This window comes from Sminthopsis crassicaudata, chromosome 2, assembly GCF_048593235.1.
Source record: "Sminthopsis crassicaudata isolate SCR6 chromosome 2, ASM4859323v1, whole genome shotgun sequence".
NCBI lineage: Eukaryota > Metazoa > Chordata > Mammalia > Dasyuromorphia > Dasyuridae > Sminthopsis > Sminthopsis crassicaudata.
The window spans coordinates 61,470,292-61,494,682 of record NC_133618.1 but is presented as its reverse complement, the minus strand read 5'-3'; positions in this window follow the sequence as shown (position 1 = coordinate 61,494,682).

Here is a 24,391-nt window from a genome sequence, read left to right as displayed (position 1 = left end):
AAGAGATGAGAGAATAAGAGCCCCAGGAAAGATGGACTTTGAAAGGACGGGGTGCAAAGAGGAAATTTTAGTCAACTACAGAATTGCAAGCACAGACTAATAGCTCCCTTTGCTTTGATCCTTTTCTCCCCCAAGTCTGTAGTCCTGTAATGGGTGAATAAAAGTCCTTTTGCCCTTGCAGATGGACAATAGTTCTGCAAAGTATGGTTTTAAGCTATTTGCCTGGGACTGGCCCACCGTGGCTCAACCGGTATGGGTCTGAGGTGGAACTGGACCCCAAGGTTTCCTCACCCCTGCCAGGTTCACAATCCACCAACAGATACCTCTGCATATAAAGGTGGATGGAGGACAAGAAAAGACTTATGGTGGTAAATGATAATTAGCAATAGCAATAACTCATTTATATGTGATAACTATCATTCACATATCTCAAACACATATAGTATCTCATTTGATTCTTACAACGGGTACCATTTATAATCACCATTTTAATCCACCGACCATCTTGCTGCCTCCTTTTATGTGCATTATTTTATTTGATCTTCATAATAGCCCCAAGAGGAAAATAGTAAATTTGTTCAACCTAGAGATGTAAAATATCCATTTCATTGATGAAGTAGTTAAAACTGAGACAAGGTGACCTAGCAACACTCATAATCTCCAGCAGAGGACCACCAATGCTGCCAGTAAAATTACCGACTGGTTTCTAGTGCCCCAGACTTGGAACAGATGATGTTTGGTACTCACATAGACAGAAGCAGCAGCCTGTGGGAAGAAGAATATTGCACACACATGAATAATCATAGAGAAGTTGGGCTGAGCAAATCCACTCTTGGGATCTCACCTTTAATGACCAATTCCTGGTGGGGAGGACTGTAGATTGTGACTACATAGGTTTCTTACTTCCCCAGTAACTCATTGATAGCTTGCATTTATATAGTGCCTACTATGTGCCGATCACTGTGCTAAATGCTTTCCAAATATTACCTCATTTGATCTTCACAACAATTTTGGAAGGTAAATGCTGTTATTATTTCCCTTTAACAGATGAAGAAACGGAGGCAGACAGAGGTCAAGCAATTTATTCATGTCACTGCCAGTCAGTATCTGAGATAGAATTTGAACTCAGGTCCATCTAATTAGGCACAATGATCCATCCCCTTGGCCACCTACCTCCCAGCACTGTTGTGATAATCAAATGTTGTTATGTAAAATGTTTTACAAACCTTAAAGAGCTATATATCATTATTATCATTATTATACAATTGAATTAATTAATGCTTTCAACTGTCTACCTCATAGGGCTATTTTGAGGGGAATACTTTGTAAATCTTAAGATTTTGAAATGCTACTGGAAACATGACTATTCAGAACCTAGGTTCTCCATCTGAATGAAATGTTATGATGAATCTCTGACTTGCATCCAAGTCAGAGCACTCTCCATATTCTGCTCAAAGCAACCTGAATACAGCTAATCATGGAGATACTTGGATGTCCTCCATGACTTGAAAATTTCAGAGCCAGCCTCATTTGGAAAGACACAAACATCTGTCGAGCTGTTTCTCTCCTCTTTCCCCAACCTTCTCTCCATCCAGAATGCCGTGGGACTAGTTATTTCTGACAGACCTCCAACACCCTGCTTGGAGACATCTCTCTCTCTTCACCACCACCACCCCACCACCCCCAGTCTGAGAGCACCTTTGGGAACTGTAGGATGGAAGGACAAGTTGGGATTGAGTCTAACCTTTGAATTTTGGTGTCGGCCAAATGCTGCCATCACACACTGTCAAGTCATATTTACGATGAGCCAGAATACCTTCTAGAAGAACCACTTTGGTGAATTGATTGTTTTAGGTCCCCTTTGAGGATGTAATACCCAAATCATTTTCATGAAGTAATATTTCATCACTCTTCAAAATACTCTGCAATTTGAAAACTGAAAAAAAGATTTTTTAAATAGAGTTTGGACCATGACATTTCCTTCCTTCCTCCCCTTTCCTTCCTTTCTTCCTCCCTTCACACACATAGATAAATCACCTATAGCTCCTATTTGCCTCTAGGATAAAATACATGTAACTCATACACAATACAAGATACCCCAAAACTCTGGGCTCTCATCCAAAGCCAAGTCCAATCCTAGGGACTGACCTTAAAATCTATTCTTTCTTTTGATTAGTTATACCCATTCATGCTTAAGTCTAGGAAAATCTTCCATTATAGCTTATGTCTAGTCTTCTATAAATATGGACAAAAGGAGGCCCCAAGTCCAATATAAGTATTCAAATATATTCTTGATTTTGCACTCTAGAAACTGCAGAAGATGAAAATGACTCATAGAAGTCAATAAACAGATAACGACGGCATCTAAGTGGTAATAGTGGATCGATCGATCACCAGCCCTGAAGTCACAAGAACTTGAGTTCAAATCCAACCTTGGACATTTACCAGCTATGTGACCTTAGTCAAGTCACTTAACACTGATTATTTGGAAAAAAACAGATCATCATATTTCTATGTGACATCCAATTCAAAGGTACTCAAAGAAAATCTAGAAAACATAAAAAGCATTCAAAAAGACCTTAAGGTCCCTTCATAAAGGAGCCATGCTCAGAGCTACCTGTGAAGCAGTCCATTGAAAATGTGCCCTCCTTCTATTTTTCCAGGGTCTACCAAACTCATAGCACTCTCTGTGACTTGGTTTTATCCTGAAAGTAAAAAATACTCTGGTGTTGCTAGATAGACAACCCTCTTTCCACTGAATTTGAGTTGTCTGAATAACTCCCTGCAATAGCAAGATGTACAAAGATTCTCTCCCCTTCTCTCCTGATGACTTAACTTTATGTATGATTGTTACCCTGACTACACAGATCACATGGGCAATCCTCTACTTTCTCCAAAGAAATCCCCTGCTGAGAAAATCTACTTTTCTCTCTAGAAGATCTGATTTCCCCAAATTTCTATATTTGGAGGTACTCAACAAGGCAAACTGTAAGGCTAATTCTGCCTGTATACTATTCCCTTTCTAACTAGAAATAGAAATTCTGAGATTGCTTCCTAGTCAGTGCGTTAATCAATAAGCATTTATTAACCACCACTATATGCCAAGAACTGTGCTAAGTGCAAGAGAAACAAAGAGATAAAAACACTCCTTCACAAGGAGCTCACTTATGGGTGAAACGACATGCAAACAACTATGTACAATCTATAAAGATAAATTGGAGATAATCAATAGAGACAAGGCACTAGGATTAAGGGCGATCAGGAAAGGTTTCCTATAGAAGGGAAGATTTTAGCTGAGACTAGAAGCAAGCCAGGAGTCAGAGATGAGGAGATGAAAATATCCAGTCAAGAAATGACGTGTTTTGTGCAAAGAACAACCAAGAGGCTGGTATTACTGGATCTGATTTATAAGGCATAAAAAGACTGGAAATATGGGTAATGAAATAGGCTATAAAGAGCTTTGAACAACAAACAGAATTTTATTTTTTATCCTGGAAGTGATAGGGAGCCACTGGAATTTATTGAGAATGAGGGACAGATGGGGGTGACATGATCAGACCAATACTTTAGAAAGATCATTTTGACAAAAATAAGAGAATAGCCTGGAGTGGAAAAGACTTGAGGTTGGGAGACCAATCAACAAACTATTACAAAAGTCCAAGTAGGAAGTGATGAGGGTGTGCACCAACGTGGTGGCAGGTCAGGGGGAAGAAAGGAGAGTTTGCAAGAGATGTTACAAAGGCAGAAGCAACATACAGTGCCAACAGATTGGGTATAGGGTGTAAGAAAGAGCAAGGAGACCCGCATGACATCTCACTTTTGAGTTTGAGTGACTGGGAAGGTATTTTTTTGTTTTGTTTTGTTTTTTTGAGGCTGGGGTTAAGTGACTTGCCCAGGGTCATACAGCTAGGAAGTGTTGTGTCTGAGATCAGATTTGAACTCAGGTCCTCCTGAATTCAAGGCTGGTGCTCTATCCACTGCGCCACCTAGCTGTCCCAGGTGGTGGTACTCTTAATAATGATAGGGAAGTAAGGACAGGGTAAGGTTGAGGGGAGAGATAAGGTGTTCTGTTTTGAACATGTTGAGATTAAGATGTCTAAGGACATCCAGTTCAAAGTGTTGAAGACACTGAAGAGTGAGAATGGAGGTCAGTAGAAAGGGTAAATTAGATGATGGTTGACATTCTATACTCCAAGGTCCCTCCCAAAGTCTGATGTTCTGTTTCCATGATCTGATTTTAATCAGGAAAATCTTCATCAAGATGGGTCTTGGAAAAAAAAAAAGAAAAGGTTTAAATTTTAACTAGGTTTAAAAAGTAAAACAAGGATATTCAGGTCAAAATAAGTCAGGGAAAACTATTAATAAAAACAAAAGTTTGAGAATGAGATATTGAGGGAGTGGAAGGAAAAGATGAGAGGAGGTGGGGATATGAAATCACCAGCTAGCTCAAGAGCCTTGGCCCCTGGCTTCCATTCCTTTTATCAGAGACTTCCAGCCTAGGAGGAAGAGGGGTTGGGTTAGAGGGCAATGGTGAAGCATAACCCATAAGGACCCTGCAACAGAACAGAGAAAGGAGAGGAGAAAGAATCCCATTAGCTGCCAAGGTCATGCCTGAGAAGATGAGAAAGGACCTCCCTCAAGTTTCCCAAATAAATAGCTCTAACCCAAGCATACAAAACTTCCATGGGGTCTTCAATGGCCCCAGTGTTCCCTGACATGAGGGCTTGTCGGGTGATGTTTACAACTTCCCCATTCTTTTGTGTTTCTCTGGGAAACTCTGGGTCCCAGCTTTTCCTGGAGTTCATAGTCACTGCAAGGCCCTGAGTTTTCCTCAGCAGATCCAATGATCACATGAAGTCCATGGAATCCTGTTGCTACAAAGAATGTGGAGCCATAGATTCCGTCTGAAATAGTGAAGGGTGCTTCGTAGTATTCTATTGCCTGAAGAATAGTAAAGTACAAACCTAGGGCAATAGTAATTGATAGGGCTTGAATTATTTGTTTTCGGCTTCCTTCTATTAAGCTGTGGTGGGCTCCATCCGTTCCTTTCGATGCCTCCCAAGTGCCTCCCAGCACCTTGTCTCCCCACATTCTGGTTTTGGCCACCAGAGCAGGATGGAGGAAGCTGATCCAGAGAAGAATATCATCATTTGGCCTAGTTTGGACTGGACAGAAGCCTGAGAGGTTTCACAGAGCAGTGATTCAAGAGAATTATCTCTATAGATAAAAGACCTGGCTTTGAATCCTGACTCTGCTATTATTCATGTTTCTTTAGCCACACCATTTGCTAGCTCTGACCTTCATTATCCTTCAGTGAGAGGTTGGATGAGATGGCCTCTAAAGTCTTTTTCTTTTGGCTCTAATGCCTGTGATGTTTTGTTTGCTTGTTTATTTTTTAGTTTTGTTTTTCTATTTATTTTCCTTTTGTGGAATCCTGATAAAGATGGTATTCAGCATAGAAATCAGTAGGAGGCAGCCAAGTCTTAAATATGAGTATGGACAGCTGAGAAAAATGTTGAAAATGTCCCATCCCCAAGTTTACCAGCTTGGATCAAGGTAGAAGACAGAATGACCTTTTGGCTAGGACCCTGGATCTGCCCTCAAGAGGCAGTGGGTTCAAATTCTGTCTCAAATGCTTTCTAGTTGTTTGAACTGAGGCAAATCATCTCCTTTCTCTGTGCCTCAGATTCCTCATCCGCAAAATGAGAAAAGGTGGACTTGATTGTCTCTAAGATCCCTTCCAATCATAAATCTGTGACCCTCCACTTTAGGAGGAGAAAGAGGAAAGGGCAGTGCAGGAGTATCATTTCCCCATTCCAAATAAAAGAAGACCCCATCCCCATTTTTCAGTGGTAGATAGACCCTGGGACATTTCTTTACCTTTTGTTATAAACATAGAATAGGACAGTTAGAAGGGACCTTGGAAATCTGAAGGCCTAGTACAATCTTCCTATTTTTTAATAATAAATTTAAATTAAAAATAAATTATAAATAGATAAACCCTCAGAAAGAATGAAAGGGGTACGAGTATTTATTAAGCACATACTATGTACTAGGTACTGTATTAAATACTTTATAAATATTATGTCATTTGATCTTCATAATAACCCTGCACTGTAGATGGTATTATTATTATTCCCATTTCATGGTTGAGGAAGCAGACAGAAGTTAAGCAAATTTCAGGGTCACATAGCTAGTAAGTCTCTGAGGCCAGATTTTAATTCAGGTCTTTCTGATTGCAGGCCCTATCTATTGAGCTACCTTGCTGCCTCTAATTTGCCCCTATCCGAGAGCTAGAACCAAAATCCAAGTCCAGTATTATCTATAACATATCATGGTGCTTTTGTTTCAGTGTGTTATAATTAAAGGCAACATTTCAGGTCCCAATGAGGAACTCCTGTGGACAGGGCTGATTCAAAAGAAATTTGGGAAGTCTTCAAATGTGGGCTTCATGACATCAGCATCTATTTCCTTCATCACTTTCTGCCCTTCCCAATCTCTCTCATCTCTTCTTCCTTTGATCCAAACCTCCTTTCAAATCCCTTCTGATACTGAAATGCCACTGATTGACCTCTGACTCCTCCCATTAATAGGTATAAAGGAAAAGTTTTTATGACAGAATTTTAGACAGCATTCAAAATTTGGGGGAAAATTTTGGATAGGGAAAGAATGATGAGTCCCATCATCCCTATGAACAAAGACAGCTTTGATGGAAGAAACTACAATATCTCCAGTCACAGATCAATGACAATTGATCACAATGACCCTCCACTCTGAAATTCAGTTCAATGGCTAGCCTGGAACATGGGAGATACTTTTGCCAACTCTTTACACTTCGAATGGATCAATTAGCATTTCCCTTCCCTTCCCTGGCCAACTGCAGGCAACTGATAAATAAAAAAGCAATCAGCAGGTGCCAATTCTGCTGTGGATTCTTTTTACCTTTCATTATTTGATCTCCTTAAACCTCAGTCTCTCCATCTTAAAATCAGGAAGTTGGAGCAAACAGTCAAACTGGTCCCTCCTAATTACAAGTCAAAAGTCTAATCTAAGCTCTAACAGTCTATGTTCTAATACTCCCTCTCCATGGGTCAATGTATTTTTTTGTTCTAATATTCCATGTTCTATGATTCTTCAGTTCTAGCAATGCCTTCTATGCTTATAAAGTGACAGATCTAGGTTCCACATGAGGCTTCCTTTATTTCCAAAGGAAACCAGCCACCCTAATAAGCATTTTGGCCCAGCAGGCAAAGAATTGTCCTAGCAGCTTATTCTGGTGCCTGCCACATCTCATCTCTCCAAATTGTTCCAGATTTAAAACATAGACAACCGACATTTGTACAACCTAGGGAGAATGGCAAGGATTTCTTTTCCTACCATGAAAAAATGTAAGAATTTCAATTGACATCATATATGCCCATCTATCCTGAAACGCCTGAGCTGCCACATTCCACCTGGCTTGGGTTCAGCCAATATACAATTATGGTTTTTTTCTGTTTTGACTGAAGACTGAATATCCGGCAGGCAGAGTGTGTGGGGAGAATTAATGTCTAGTTTTCACAGCAACATATCGCCTTAAGGATATTTGAGCAGACTGGTTTATTTGAAAGAGCAATGAGTTTAGGGTCAGAAGATGTGGGTGTGAATCCCAGCTCTATTGCTTATTAGTTTATTAGCTAGGGAATATTCAGTCCCTTCTTCAGGTCTCAGTTTCCTTTTTTTCAATAGCTTGGAGTTGGACTGGATGAAGGGCCTTGATAGTTCTAAATCTTCTCATCTTATTTTTGTCCTTCAGCTAAGGAAGGAAAAAAAACAGATGGATGTCAATCCAATTATCCTGTTCCTGAGGGGGGTCCTGGAACTTAATACAGCATTTTGGAAAGAGAAAAGAAAGTCTGTATATGGAGAGAAAGAGAGACAGTGAAACAGACAGTGACAGACAGTGATAGACAGGCAGAGAGAGGCAGGGAGAAGGAGAGAGGGAAAAGGAGGAGAGGGGAGCAGGAGGGAGAAAGGGAGAGGAAGGGGGAAAGAGGAGGGAGGATGGGGTAGAGAGAAGGAAAGGGGAAGAGAGGAAGGGAAGAGGGAGGGGAGGGGAAAGGAGGAGAAGGAGAGAGGGAGAGAGAGAAGGAAGGGGACAAAGAGGGAGAAAGGAAGGGGGGAAAAACAGAGACAGAGACAAAAGGAATAAATATAAGTCTTGGGGATATAGAAACAAGAACACAAGATCCCCTGCCCTCAAGGAGCTTTCATTCTAATGGAACAAGACAACTTATAAAAGGAAATTGATAAAAGGGGAAAGGAGGAAAAGAGAGAGATGAAGGTACCCAGGGAGGTTTGTAGTAGAAAAGTCTGAGAGAGTCAGGAATGAAAGATGGAAAGTAATGAAGACATGACTAAAGGAGGTCTCCTCCTTAGAATGGAAGTTCTGGGTAGAACCATCCATCGGAACAAGAGACTTCAGGGAAGCAGAGTATTTCCAATGTGTGAATTCCAGAGGAAGAATATAGCTTTGGACTTGGAATTGGGGCTATTAGAACTGAGTTAAGTTACCCGGGAATTGAGGGTCCGTAAAAATTGGAAGAACGCAATTGGTGGGGACTTAAGCTTACGGCAAAGACCAGATACCCCAAAATCTTTTTAAGAGAACTGAAGAATGGTGAAGGAGGAGTGAAATGTAACAGATCTGTCTCTTAGACAATGGAGGCCAAAATAATCTCTGGAAAACCATTGTACCAACTAAAGTTATCCTAAAGTAGAATGGGTTGTCTCTGGATAGGGAATTATCCCTTGGGAAAGGTCAAGCAGATGCTGACTGACTACTTGTAGGTTATGCTGTAGAAGGGATTCACATCCATGTATCTGTTGGAGTAGGCAATGTCTGAGGTTTGACATCCTGGGATTCTTGGAAATGGTAACAACTCCTCGTATTGTGTCCAGGCCCTCAAGGGCAGAGGAGTAGGCCCTGTGTCATAGACTGGGATTCAGCATCTGAATACTACTGGCCTGGCTAACTGGTCTCACTACTAGAAGGCTGGGCACAGAGGGACAGAAGAAATCTATCATCATACCCAGGGATCATGGTATCTTGCCAGCAGCTCAGTGATAAATCACTCATCTCCATCTAGAAATTAATCTCATATTACCCCAGGAGCATTTTCTGACAGAGATTTAAAGGTGGGGCCCAAGAGAGAGAATTAAATCATGTATCTCATCCTAGGGTCATTTTCTATTTCCCAAAGGAACTCCAGCAGAGCCCCTCGGAGTGAGCCTGGGACAGGTTTGCATTGGTACCCACTAAAATCCTGTCCATTCCCCCATAAAATAATAATCCTAATACTCAATTAGAGCAGTGAGAATGTATTGTTTACTAAGAGCAAGCACTATGCTAAGCACAATGGACCCAAATATAAGTAAAGGAGTCTCTGCCTTCAAGAAGCTTATATTCTAACAGGGAAGATAATACATAAAAGGCATCTAATGCAAGAGAAGTTGGATGAGCAGAATGGAGAGGGAAGAACACATAATCAGCCTGGGAGCCCTCATTAAAGGGAGGTTTTGGAGGAGCCAACCTTAGCTAGGTGTGTCATAGTGCATTGATCACTTGAGTTCCAATCTTACCTCAGATATTCACCAGCTGTGTGATCCCATTTGCCTCAGTTTCCTTATCTGTAAAATGGGAAAGGAAGTAGGACACTATTCTGGCATCTCTGCCAAGAAACTCCAAGTGGATCTTAAAGAGTTAGACATAACTGAAAAAGAAACAAACAACAACAACCCTATGAAGTGGTTCATGCAAGAAATTTTCTCCCCAATTTTTTAAGAAGGAACCCAGACCCAGATTAAATAACTTGTTCGAGGTTGAGTAAGAAGTGAGTTAAAATGTAGCTACCAAACTCCAACGCCAATGTAAAATGCATTGTTCATCCTCCAAAAATTTCTGGCATTGAGCTGATGGTTCATGACAACTCATCTTTGCAGCTTCCCTGTTTTAGGAGGTGTCAGACTGAATTATAAATGCCTCCTCCATCTAGATTTTATAAAGAAAAATATGCAACATCCAGGTCTTAGACACAATGGAGAGGGACCAGATGAGGACTGCCCCATGCATGAACCTCGGATTCCAAACCTCAAAGCTGGGAAGGTCTGTCTTTAAACTGCCCAACGCAAAATGGAGGAGGGGGCTTAACAGTTCTTGTGGATGTCCCAGTAACTATGCCTTACAGTAAGAGGACAAGGCCTGAAAATAAATTGTGGTGATTATTTTCTATTTAAAGTTTCCAAGAATAAGTCATTCTACAGCCAGGATTTTGTTTCAAAATCATCCACTGCTACCATTTTAATCACCACCACCATCATCTTCACCATAATAATTTTATCATCAAAAATAATTATCATCATCACCAACACCACTATTATCATCATTATTATTTAAAACTATCACTATCATCTTTGTCATAGTAATTGCACCATAAAATAATTACCATAATTATCAACAATACCACCATCATTATTACTTAAAACCAAAATCATTATCTTCACCATAATATCTTCACCTATCATAAAAATTTATTATTACCATCACCACCATCAACATTATTGTTAAAAACTATTATCATCTTTACATAATAATTTTATCATCAAAAATAATCATTATCATTACAACCATCACTACCACTACCACCATTCTTATTACTTAAAACTATCACCATCATCTTCCCCATAATAATTTAATCTAATAAAATATTCACCATCATTATCACCACTACCACCATCATTATGACTTAAAACCAAAATCATTATCTTCACCACAATATCTTCACTTCATCATAAAAATAATTATTACCACTATCACCACCAACAACATTATTGCTTAAAACCATCACCCTCATCTTCACCATAATAATCTCCATCATAATTGTCATTATTGTTACCGTTATCAAAACCTCAATGCCCCTTCCCGTTTCTGATGCCATACCCACTTTTTCTCAGCCTACCCACCTCCATCATACAGAAAAACATGGTTAGAGTATGAAATAAAGAGAATAAGAGAAAACATGTCATCAGAAATGATGCAGTGTGACAGAGAGATGTCAGCAACAAAAGGTCTCAATCTCAAAGATAAGATAATACTTAATTTTGCTGGATAATTTATTCTTGGCTACAATTCAAGTTCTTTTGCCCTCCAGAATATCATATTCCAGGCCCTTCTATCTTTAAAGTGGAAGCTGCTAGGTCTAGAGTAATTTTATTGTGGCTTCTCAATATTTGAATTATTTTTTTCTGTCTGGTTGCATTATTTTCTCCTTGATTTGATAATTCTGAAATTCGACTTGGAGTTTTCATTTTGAGATCTCTTTCAGGGGATAATCAGTGAATTCTTTCAATAGCTATTTTACCTTCTGGTTGTAGGACATCAGAGCAATTTTCCTTGATGAATTCTTGAAAACTGTTATCTAGGCTCTTTTTTTCATAGTGGTTGTCAGGTAGTCCAACAATTCTTAGACTGTATCTCCTGGATCTATTTTCCAGGTCAGTTGTTTTTCCAATGAAGTATTTTACATTTTATTCTACTTTTTTGTCTTTTTTTGGTTTTGTTTGACTGATTCTTGATGTCTTATTGAATTATTCACTTCCATTTGTTTAATTCTAATTTTTAGTGAATTCTTTTCTTCAATTAGCTTTTTTTACCTCTTTTTTACGTTTGGACAATTGAGCTTTAAAATAAGTTGATTTGTTCAGTGCACTTATTTTCATTTCACTGATTTTTTAGGGAATTGTTCTCTATTTCCATTTCACCAAATCTATTTTTCAAGGAGTTGTTTTATTTTTCCATTTTGCCAAATCTATTTTTAAGAAGTTATTTTCTTTTTACATTTAGCCAAATCTATTCTTTAAGGAATGGTTTTCTTCAAACAATTTCTGTGTTTCCTTTTCCAAAGCTGTCATTTCCTTTCCCTATTTTTCTTCTCTCTTTCAATATCCTTTTTGAATTATTCCAAAATACCATTTGAGTTGGGGAGCAACTCATATCATCCATTAAGGCTTCATCTGGAAATGTTTTGCCTTTAGTGTCCTCAGGGTCTGAGGTCTTTTCTTCCCTGTCTCCATAAAAACTATCTATCATCACAGCTCTTTTTACTTTTTTGCTCATTTTTAAAGGTTGAGGTCTGCTTTTAGGGCAAAGGAGAGATAGTCCCAAGCTTCCTCTATAGGTGGCTCTCTGCTGTCCTGAAACTGATACTTGCTGGAACTCTGTCTTCCCAGAAATCAGCCAGAGTCAGGATAATCAAAAGTCTTTATTCTTGGTCTTTTGAGGTTGACACCTCCTTCCTCTCTCTCCACTGCCAGAAGAATGCCTCAATTTCCTCCTCCTACTCCACCCATACATGTCACTTCCCCTTCTTTGTCCACACCCACCAATTGAGCCAGCACAGAATAGTTGGTGAGGGTCATCCTTCAAACATGTTAATAGAGAATTGTCCAATTGGCAATTACTCTCATGTGCTCCATTATCCAAGTGCATTTGCTTAGTTCTAGCCCTTTACAGGTACTGCTGGCTTCCTTCCCATGCTGGGTAGACATGGCCAAGTCCCACTTGTTGTGTTAGAGTTCAAAGGCTCACTATTTGCCTTCTGCAGTGGTTTGGACGTCTCACGGTTAATCTGCTGATCTACTGGCTTCTAAAGCAAGACAGAATAGCCATGCTGCTGTATTTTGCCTAAAAACCTCCCAGTAAATTCCTCTATGCTCTCTGGGAGGCTTCTCCACCCCCAGGTCTCCCTGTTCCCCCCTGCCTGATTGAGACAGACCTTTCCTGAAATTCTTCCAAAATATCTTCTGCTGGAAATTTGTTTCTATTCCAAATATTTGTGGGCTCTGTTACTCCAAAAGCTGTTCAGAGGTTTGATCTGGTGTTGATTCTAAGGGAAGCCAGGAAGAATTCAGAGAAAGACCTTGTCTATACTCCACTCCAAGACACCCTTTAAAATCTAATTTGCAATATTCACATTTTCTCCATCACTTTCATAAGTCTAGAAAATCAACAAAAAAATAAATTAAGCCCAAGTATTTGCCATTTTCAAGGAGTGAATGCTCACACTGAAAGTCTTCCAATTAGCTCTTGAAAGGAAATATGAGCTGGTTCTAGCAAAAGAAGGCAAGATGATGAGTAGACACAGGCAGCATTTTTCTTTCTGCATCTGAACTGCCCCTCCCCACATCCCTGCTCAATGGTGAGCTAGCAATGGCAAAAAGTAGTCAGAGATCCCTATTGCTTAACAGGAACCAAACTGAAAAGTAACAGCTGTAAGAACTTCAGTATGAAGGTCCTTGCCTTGTAATAAGTAGGCTGAATGGGGGGAGAGGGTGAATGAAGGAAATCCACACCAGATCCCTAATGATCTGACAACTTAATGCTTGAATTAAAAACCAGCTGTCCTGTCTACTAAACTCCTTTGACCACTCCAAAAAGAGGGGCCGTAGGGGCATAAGCAAACTGAATCATGCATTTTCTAGAATTTTAAGCTCAGAATGTTCTAAATATGCTCCTCTAGAAACTATTCCATTCTGGGCAGAGGTTATGGAAGTGCACCCAAGCAATAGATGTTTTATTACATATTGTTAATTGCTTTTAGCCCCACCTGTGATTCTTCCTGACTGGGTGACTCAAGGCAAGGCATTTAACCTCTCAATGCCACAGACAGCACCTTAAGACTATAAATTGTAAAGCAGTTACAGATTTTCTCAGTGGAGATAGCGATTGATTCCCTGTACTGCTGAAATCACAAATCTGATTTCCTCCCCAAATCCCTCTCCCCCCAAAAATTGTTTTTTATCGATTCTAAGCCAAGAATAAAGCAGTGCTTATAGCTAAGTACATTTTGTCTGTTCTTGTAAGGAGTGACTTCATTATGGCAAGGTCATCTGAATAGGGTTCAGCAAAATAGGACAATTGGGCAGCTCTTCCTGCCTCTCCATATTACTCTTGGCAGCACAATGGCTTTCCCTAACGGAGACTAGCTGAGAATTCCTCAGAAAGGAAGAAATGACGTCTCTTCTGTAAATCTGAAGGCACAGGAGCTAATATGATGTAATACTGCCCTCTATTGAAATCACGGAGGCCCAAGGAATTTAATCAACTCTTTCTGCAGAGACCAGGTGTCTCCTTTCAGCCTTTCCTAGGGCCTGAGGAGGAAATGATGAGGTTCACACCCCTGGGAACCCTTCAAGGTCAGTAGTTTCTTTATTCCTGCTCTCAGAATTTTTCATCATGAATAAAGCTTGTTCTTCCTCCCCCCCCCCTCAGAAAGAGTCTCTAAGGGGCTATGGAATTAAGTAGACTGAAAGAGAGAGAGCAGTGAATTTAAAATGAGAAGACCTGATTCAAATTCAAACTCTGCTGTTACAAAGGGGTGATCTTAGACAAATTATTTAATCTCAGAGTCTTTCTCCAATGAGAAGACTGGGCTAGGAGATCTCTAAGGTTACTTCTGGCTCCAAATTCTATGTCACCTGGATGTACTAGTTGCAGGCCTATGTGAACTGTCACCTATAAAAACCTTAGCATAGCCATCCACTTTAAAACATTTACAAAAAAATAAAACAAGCCTCTACTTTGAAACAGTCCAACTCATTTGAGGATATAAGAATAAGGGCCATGGAATGGGGCCTGAAGGTCTGTGAGTGTCCCCAAGTGTTCTGGACCATCATGGTCTACTTTAGCCTGCCCAGGCCCTCATCTTGGTCCACCACTCCTGAGGACCTTGGGTCCTCAGCCCAGACCAAAAATCACAGATTATTAGGGACCATCTAACCCAACCACTTAATTGAACAAATGAAACAAGTGATTTGCTCACACAGCACACTTTACATGATCTTCCCCCCCTTAATGCCACCCAGAGATGCTCTAATAGTGGTCTAATTACAGGTAAAAAGAGAGGTGTTTTTGGACACGCCTTCCCATTTTAGACAGTTTTATAGGTGGAGAAATTTAGACCCAGAGGGGTGATTTACCCATTGTAACACTCATCTCTCACTCTATCCTTGCCATTAACCTCATCTAGAGGTACTCAGGTTCAATAAAAGGTAGTGTAGTGGATAGAGCACTAGACTGGAAACCAGGAAAACTCATCTTCTTGAGTTCAAATCTGGCTTCAGACACTTACAAGCTGTGTGACTCTGATTTATTTTACCCTGTTTGCCTCCATTTCCTCATCTGTAAATGGAAATCTGCAATCATTCCAGTATCCCTGCCAAGAAAACCCCAAACAGGTCAGAAAGAATTCCAGACCTTCAAAACGCTTTGAAAAAGTTGGTAAGGTCAGTATCTTTGAACATTCCTCCATCCCTCCAACCACATAGCACAGGCAACTGCCTGCTCAGTTTGGGCCTACAGGGCCCTGATCTACTCATCACTTATGGTCAGCCATCTTGTCCTAGAACTTAAGTAGAAGAAACAATGTCAGTCTCCTCCCTAAAGCAGGGATCTCTTTTATAGAATCATGAGATCATAGAATTCATTGCTGGAAGAAGCCTTGAAGATCTTTGATTCTAATCTCCATAATTTATCCCTCTTATGGTAGGAGGAAAAAAAACAAAAAACAAAACCTGAGATCCAATATGGGTAATAAGAGGCAGAACAGGAATTTGAGAGTGGGACCCCAAATCCTTAGCTCAACAACCCAGTCAATGTAGAGAGCAGAACCTGATCAGAATAACAACTAAACAGATGGATTCTCCTCCACTCTGAAACCTCTGGTTTTTTTCCATCAATGGGAGAGAAGGGCCAGTGAAGGGGGGAAGGTTATAGGATGCTCCCTCTGGAACAGGTGGAAATGCACAGAAAAAAACTAGGACGAAAATGATCCACCAGTTCAGAATTACAATCAGAATTGTGTTCTTAATTAATGTATCTTAATACTCTTGTTATTCAAGTCAAGAAGTCTTTATTGAGTAAGAACTAGGTGCTCAGTCCCACAGCATTAGATTGTGCAAAGGAAATAATAATAATAACAATAATACCAGCATTTATAGAGCACATTCCAACTCATTCAATTCTTAAAAGATCTCAGAAGAGGTATCAGATATAAGGCCCAGCCCTCTGGAGAGTAGCAGAACCAGATTAAAATATAATTGGGTAATATTTAGCAAATGAATATAGAATAGAACAGAGATGTTAATGTGTGGTTGTCTAGGTCAATATGTGGCAACAGAGATCCTTATGTATAGTTTACTGGCTCCATTTTTTTTCTTTTTTAATTTTTTATTTAATTTCATCATCTGAAAATTGTCCGTTTATCCATTTCTTTCCAATGGAGTTTGACACCAATAGTTTAGAGTATTTTGTTAGTTATATTATCTGGAATTGGTTAAATGTTTTTGGTTTTTTCCAACTTTGAATTTCCAAATTTTTTTCCAATTTTTCCCCAAAAATTTGATTAGATTTTCAAGCTTCCCAGAAAACACATTCTTACCATTCCTCATTAGATACACTCTAATCCTAACTAGGAATGTATATTTTAAGCTAAAGTCCCAAAATCCAAATCCCATTTTCTGATGCCAGCTTCTATTCACTTTTCTGAATCCTTTGCCTCTGACGGATAGCTGTGATGAAAACTCCACCAGTGCTCCCAATGCCCAGTGCTTCTTGCCCAAGGTTTAGTCCTGTACAGTTCACCAGATCATCTATTCTCCAAGCAATCTTAGAAAGCTCTCTCTCTCTCACCTGTTGATCAAATGTCTTAGGAAGATGGCAAATCTTTGTGTTACTAGGTCATCAAATAGTCTCCCTCCAATAGGGATTCGCCAACCATGATCAGCCTTTTCTTTCTCTGATTTCCCATTTGACAGCACTCTTATTTCCTTGTTATCTTTGAAGGATGAGGAAGGTTTTTTTTCTCAGAATATTCAGCTCTTCTGAAATAGCCTCAAATTTGTTTTTTGTTTTGTTCTTTAGTTCAAAGTGTTTAGTGGTTATTCTTCTTTTTTTGTTTCCTACTGTTCACTCTGAAATCTGTCTGGTTCTTGGTTTAGTTGTTTTGTTTTGTTTTATTTTAATACATCAATAAGACTAGGAAGATGACAGTTCTACTGTCCATCAGTCTACAACTGGAATATAATGTTCAATTTTAAATGTCACATTTTAAAAAGGACACTGATAAAATTATTAGAATCTAGAGAAGAACAGCATTATAGATAAAAGTGCAGGGACTGGAGTTAGGAAGATTCATCTTCCTGAATTCAAATCTGGCTTCAGGCACTTTATTGGCTGTGTGACTCTGGACAAGTCACTTAACCTTGTTGACCTCAGTTGCCTGATCTGTCAAATTAACTGGAGAAAAAAATATCAAACCATTCCAGCATCTTTGCCAATAAAACTCCCAAAGGGATAACAAATCAGATAGCACTGAACAACAAATAAAGCCCATTAACATTTGCAAAGCATTTTACAAATATTATCTCATTTTATCTTCACAATCATCTTGGGAGTTAGATGTTATTATTATCCCCACTATATAGACTTGCCCAGAGTCACAAATAATAAGTGTCTGAGCACTGAGACAGGTCTTAGTTCTTATCAGCTGCAGGTTCAGAGTTCTATTCACTGAACATGACAGCCTTTCAATTACTTGAAAACAGCTTTCTGCCCTCCCTAATCTTCTTTTATCTGAGCTAAACATTTTCAGTTCCTTCAACAGGCAAAGTCTTGAGTCTTTCAGGGTCCTTTGAATCTTCTCCAGCCCTTCCTAAAATTGATACTCACAGTGAAACATAACTTTCCAGAGTACTTCTGGACTGTGATCTACCTTGCTTTCTCTTAATGCAACCTAAGTTTTCTGGCTCTCACTGTAAATTCATGTTGAACTTACTCCAAGATTTTTTTTTCTATTTGGAATATAATCTAGCTGAATCTTTCCCATTTGATATTCAAGAAGTTATATTTTTAAACCCAAGTATAAAACTTTACATTTAACCCCATGAAATTTCACTGTCTTAGATTTGGCCCAAAGTTTCAGTGTATCAATATCATTTTGGAACCTGACTCTGGAAAGCCAATATGCTCCTGTAGCTTTGTATCATCTGCTAATTTATCAAGTATTTCTTCTATGGCCTCATCCAAATCACTGGTAAAATACTTACTGGCTGAGAACCTGGGGAACGTCCCCTGGAACACACCATTAGAGATTCCCTTCAGAGTGACACTGATCCACTAACGACAGCTTTGGGGATGTGAGCATTTCTCTATGCTGATGATTCCCAAATAAACCTATTCTGCGAATCTCCAATCTTATTTCACCATATGCTTTTGTACATCTCAAACTGGATGTTCAGTAGATATTTTAAACTCGATATATTCAAAACAGAACTCATTATCTTTCCCCCAAACCCTCCTACCTCGCTGTTACTATAGAGGGCAACACCACACTCTCCATCTTCCATTTATCCTAAATACAGCTTGCTTTGTATTTATTTCTTTGCATGCTTTCTCTCCCAGAGAAAAGTTGTAAATTCCTTAAGGTCAGGGATTACCTTTTGATTCTTTGTATCTCCAGAGCTTAGCACAGTCCCTGTAGATCGTAGTAGATACTTAGTAAATGTTTATTGATTTATTTAACCAGTCTTGAGCCTACCTAATTGTACCATTATATAGCTGACATCACCTGTCTTGTCCATGAAAAATAGCATGAGATGATCCGTCAAATGCCTTGCTAAAATACAGGTAAATTATATCTATAACATTCCCTAATACCCCAGTTCTTAAACTGTGGGTCACAACCCCATATGGGGTCTTGTAATTGAACATGGGCATTACAAAATTATGACTTATTATTGGTAAATGTTTGATTTGGATTACTTATTTTATGTAAGTATATGTTCAGGGTCACATGAAAATTTCTCTGGCCAAAAAGGGATCATGAATGGGAAAAGTTTAAGCCCTGACCTAATCTACAAATCTAGTAACCTTTATTTTGTGGGAAAAGGAAAATGTATTTTCTGACATGACCTCCTCTTAATGGAGCCTTTTATAATCATGACATTCTTTTCTACATAGTCACACATTTTAAAGCATGTTCTAGATTTGTTTGATTTTTTTCCCAAACATCAAAAAAGTCAACCTGAATAGCTTGTAATTTTCAGTCTCTAGATTCTCCCTTTTTTGAAAAAGAGCACATTTGCCCTTCCCAAAAATTGTCGCACCACTTCCATTCTCCATGATGTTTCAGAGACTACACTTTCCTGTTCTGCAGTCCCTTCTATTTATTATTGCAGTACATTAGCATCTATATTGTATGAACTTGGTGAGTTGAATTCACCAAGACAATCTAGGTGCTTCTTTACATCCTGACTCCTTGATTTGGATTTAACTCATTAGGCATTTTTGTTTATTCTGTCATTTAGGTCTCAAGGTTATTCTTTATGCTATTGTTTGTCCTTCATTTCCAAAGAGGGCCAATAACATCACAGGGTAATGTCTTGACTTGGATATGAATCATATTTAAGTGAAGCAGAGTTGTACAATGTGGTCAATCTCACTTTCTCGTCCAAAGCCATCAATGTCCAGTGATAGGACAAGAGGAAAAAATACTGGTGATAATCCAGGATGCAGTGAATGACCTTGATGTCCTTGATATCTAATTAAATCCTAAGAATTTCAGAATGCTTGCTTCAGCTGCTTTCGTGGATGTTGAAACAAATTATTTTCATCTACCTATTGTGCCAAAGGAAATCTTCACATGCTCGGGATATGCATCCCCTAACTCACGAACAGGTCTGAAGCCTATGAGTTACCCTCAACTTGGCTTAGCCCATCTGTTGAGATGTTTTACCAGAGGGTGGTCACTGCACTTGCTACAGCTTTTTGGAGTCACAAGTGACAATGCAAGGTGGATAAGATGAAAAAATAGATATTTAATACCAGGGATGTCCTGTCTGGCTATATCCTGGGCTTTCTTCTTTTTTTCTCTCTATATCAGAGCTTCTTAACCTTTTTTGTAAGGTACAGGTCATTCTCCTAGAGCCTCCACAGCTGTGGATCATACCATCAGAAGGAGATGCAGGGCAGCCTTTGCTGACACAGGTGTTGAGGACTGGGAATGAGATAAATTAGAGGCAGAGGAAAGAGGAGAGAGATTAGACAATGCAATGGCTCTCAGTTAGGTTAGAGAACATCAACTGCCTCTCAATCTCCTTGTATCATCCTCTCACAAGAGGAGATCCATTCTGGTTTGGATCTCCAGCAGCCACTGTCAGGTGGCTCCCATGTATTCCGCACTTTTCTGTGTCATAAATTCCTTTGATAGTCTGACATTTTAGAATATAATTTTCTTTTCTATTTGGTAATTGACAGAAATCTAAATTTCAAGATTAGTCCAAGAATCATAAAAACGAAGATGTATTTTTTGTCCATCCAAATCCACAGACCTCTTGATATCTAAGCATGGACCCTTGTGGGACTGTGGACCTCATATTAAAAATTCCCTCCCTCTCCTCTATACAACTTCACTTGATGTTCTCATTAAAGCCCTGGATTGTTATTTCTATGCAAATGATATCCAGATCAGTGTATCCAGCCCTAATATCTCTCCTGAGATCCAATTTCACATCACCACCTGCCTTTCAGAAATCTTGATTTAGATGTCCCATAGGCATCTCAAACTCAACATATCTAAAACAAAACTCATTATCCTCCACAAAAAATGTATATCCAGGTTCTACTTGGAGAGAGAACTTACTATTTGCTTAAACAACCCATTCCATCTCCCAGATCTGTCCTAGAGGAGACAAGAAGGGATTGGTTTAGACTCACATGATAAGAGTAAAACTCAAGCCTCGACTTGATTTGACAGGGTTTTTTCACTAAACTACTATGACCAACTCTTCACTGCCAACAGCACAATGCAAAGAGTATGGCTTACCATAAATATTTAAAGTTGGCAAGTTATTTTCCACGCCTCACCAAATCAGATGGCTATCTTTGTAAATGTTGTGTCTCCTACAAAAGTGGAAACTCCATGAGTTTGGGAGCTGGATGTCATATAACTTATATCTCCCCTAAGACCCTACAAACAACAGGCATTTTCATTGCTAAATGAATTCTAGTCATTTTCCTTCTGTGGACCTCAGTTTCCTGATATGTAAAATGAAGGGGTTTGACTTAATAATCCCTCTGGTTTCTTCCTTCTGCTGTTATGATCTGCCTTCCAGGCAGAAATTGGATGGGTCCTTTTAATGATCCTAATGAGAATGCAGCAAAAAGGAAAATTCTGAATTAATATCTTATCCATGCAGGAGAACAAAAGCTCTCTCCATCCCAAGGGGGAAATGAACTCGTTACACTCAGCACACAGTGGATTCATGCCAGACTTGGGCCCTGCAGAAACTAACACTTAAAGCAGGAGAGGGGAGGAAACGCCTGGTTTAGTGCCCACCTGGCCCCAACATGGGCTCAAGGGGTTCAAGTGGAGTCAGCTTCTTTGGCTTCAAGGGTCTCCATGCGTGCATTGGCAGAAGACACTGAACAACCTGCCAGGAACTCCTCTGAGACGGCAAACCAGCCAGCTGCAGAGCCCCCTCCTTAATATCCAGCTGGGGCCTCTCCCAGTTCAGGACTTCTCTCTCACAGAGAGCCAAGCCCCTGGGAAGGAGGCGAGGAGAAATAAAGTTAACAGAGAACTCCGGCATCCAGCGCTCAAGGCTCAGCTCAGGAAATACGGTAGTCCAAGCTAATAATTCTCTCCCCTACTTGAGGATTGGGATCCTCTTCTGGAAAATGCCAGAAATGGACTAGGATAATATTAAGGTCCCTTCCAACTCTACCATTCCATTTTCTAAGATATTCTCTGCCTCTGGCACCCTGTGTTCTAACATTCTGTGTTCTAAGGTCTCTGACATTCTAGATTCTAGCATCCTAAAGTTCTAAGGTCTCTGGCATCCTGTGTTCTACCATTCCATTTCTAAGATCCTCTGCTTCTGGCATCCTAGGTTCTAATATCCTATGTTCTAAATGTAAAGCAAAGCCTAGCTCCCTGGAGGGCCCCAGGGTCAGCCAGAGTCAGGATAAATCAAAGTCCTTGGTCTTTAGGGGGAGAAGTGAAGGAGGCAGGTAAACTGCCATGCATGCGGCTTGCCAAAGATCTCTCCTGGATCCTGGAGTCTGGAGTCACCGCCTCTCTCCTCCTCATCCTGGTGTCAAGCGACTCTGACTTCTCTCCCTCTGCCCTCCAATCCTTGCCTACAACTATCTCACTACCAAACACTCAGCAAGCACCAGTGGTGAGGAGAGCCATCATCCAAATACATGCTAAAAGAGCCATTGTCTTACATCAAATAGGTAGCCTTAAGTCAAGGGTTCTCAAACTACGGCCCATGGGCCAAATGCAGGCACTAAGGATGTTCATGTGGCCCACAGGGTTATGGCAAATGGGCTGAGGTCGGAGACAGGGTGTGAGCTTTTGTTTTTACTATAATCCAGCCCTCCCACAGTCTGAGGGACAGTGAACTGGCCCCCTATTTAAAAAGTTTGAGGACCCTTGCCTTAAGTGCTCTCTGGTCTGATTCAGAGTTTCAGCCCTCTACATGTAAAGACCCCTCTGCTTCTGGAATTCTAAAGTTTTCTTCTGTCTCTGACATTTTATGCTCTAATAACCCATCAAGTTTTGGTATTTTAATTCTATAAGTCCCACATTATTAGAAAGTAAGTTCCCTGATGGCAGGAACCATGGTTTTTGTCCTTCTTTATACCCTCAGCCCTCACCATCGTGCCTAGCAAATAGTAGGTGCTTAATAAATGCTTCCTGGCTGACTTTTCTCCATTCAGTTCAGTTCAACAAACAGGCCACTATACCGTGCCAGGCATTAGCCTGGGTGATGGTAGGTGATAACAGAGACAAAAATCAAATAATCTCTGCCCTCAAAGAACTTGTATTCTCCTTGGGGGCAACAAGAAGGAGGAGAGAGAATTTCAGCATGAAATAGGGAAAGAAATAAACTTGTTGTAAAGGGGCTGTAATACAGGCAGAAAAGTGACCGGATTTTTTAAATGTTCTAGGAATATTACTACTACTAATAGCAATAATGAATAACAATGGTTACTAGCACTTTAAAAGTTTTAAATCATTATATACACCTATACACATACATGCATGTATACAACATGCATACGAGCATGTGTTTATAGATAGGTGCATGTGTGTATGCATATGTCCATATCTATCTACACACATGTATGTATCTAATGCTTTGGGCCACTAAGTGGCACCAAAGTGCAGAGTGTTGGGCTTGAAGTTAGGAAGACATCTTCCTGGGTTCAAATCCAGCCTCAGACACTCACTAGCTGTGTGATCCTGGGCAAGTCACTTAACCCTGTTTGCCTCAGTTTCCCCATCTGTAAAATGAAATGAAGTAGGGAATAGCAAACTGCTCCGATATCTTTGCCAAGAAAACCCCAAATGTGATCAAAATAGCCAGACATGACTGAAAAATGATTGAACAACAATATAATCTTTTGTAAATTTTAAAGTGTTATTAACTATTATTGCTAATTTTTTAATAAGGCAGTTTGGATTATGTGACTTGCCCAGGGTCACACAGCTAGGAAATGTTAAGTATCTGAGGCCAGATTTGAACTCAGGTCCTCCTGACTAAAGGGTATTGCTCTTTATTTTTTATTGCTACTATTACTGTTAGTAATAATCGCCTAGAACTTTTTTCCTAGAACATGTACATCTCTGTGTGTATGTGTATGTGTGTGTTTGTGTTTGTATAACATCTCGTTTGATCCTCACCACACCTCAGTGACGTAGGCTGTATTCCAGCTGGCAGAATCATGGAGTCGGCATGAGAATTTGCCTCTCCCCCTTAACCAGCCAAGAAGAACAGTTGGGGAGGAGGGGCGTGGAGACTGTGCAGATGTTTGGCAGACAACCCAGAGATCTTAGAGTCCTCTCCCTTATCTCCCAAGCACAGGGCAAGAACCATAGTTATTTCCAGCACGGCATTTCCTCCAGGGTGCCCTCTTCCTGTACAATACATACATCCTTCCTCTCTCCTAATACCTGACACAAGACGTTTTTTTTAGCTCTATCACTAGTTCTACTTATCAGAAGATTCCTTCTTTGGGAAGGATACAAAATCATCCTTGAGTTCTTTCTGAGCTAGAATTGGAGATCAAGACCAACCTCCCTCAGGAAGCTGCCTTTGACCCACCCCATTCACCTCAATTTTTAAGTACTTCTTCCAACTCTCTTTGTTTAAGCTTTAAAACTGGTTTCAGAGACTCAAAATTATGTAATTCAAATCATACTTGGGTCAGGTACTCCTCCTCCAATATGCACAAGTGGCTTTTACTTGAAGACCTCTTGAGATGAAAAATGTACTAGCAGTAACATGT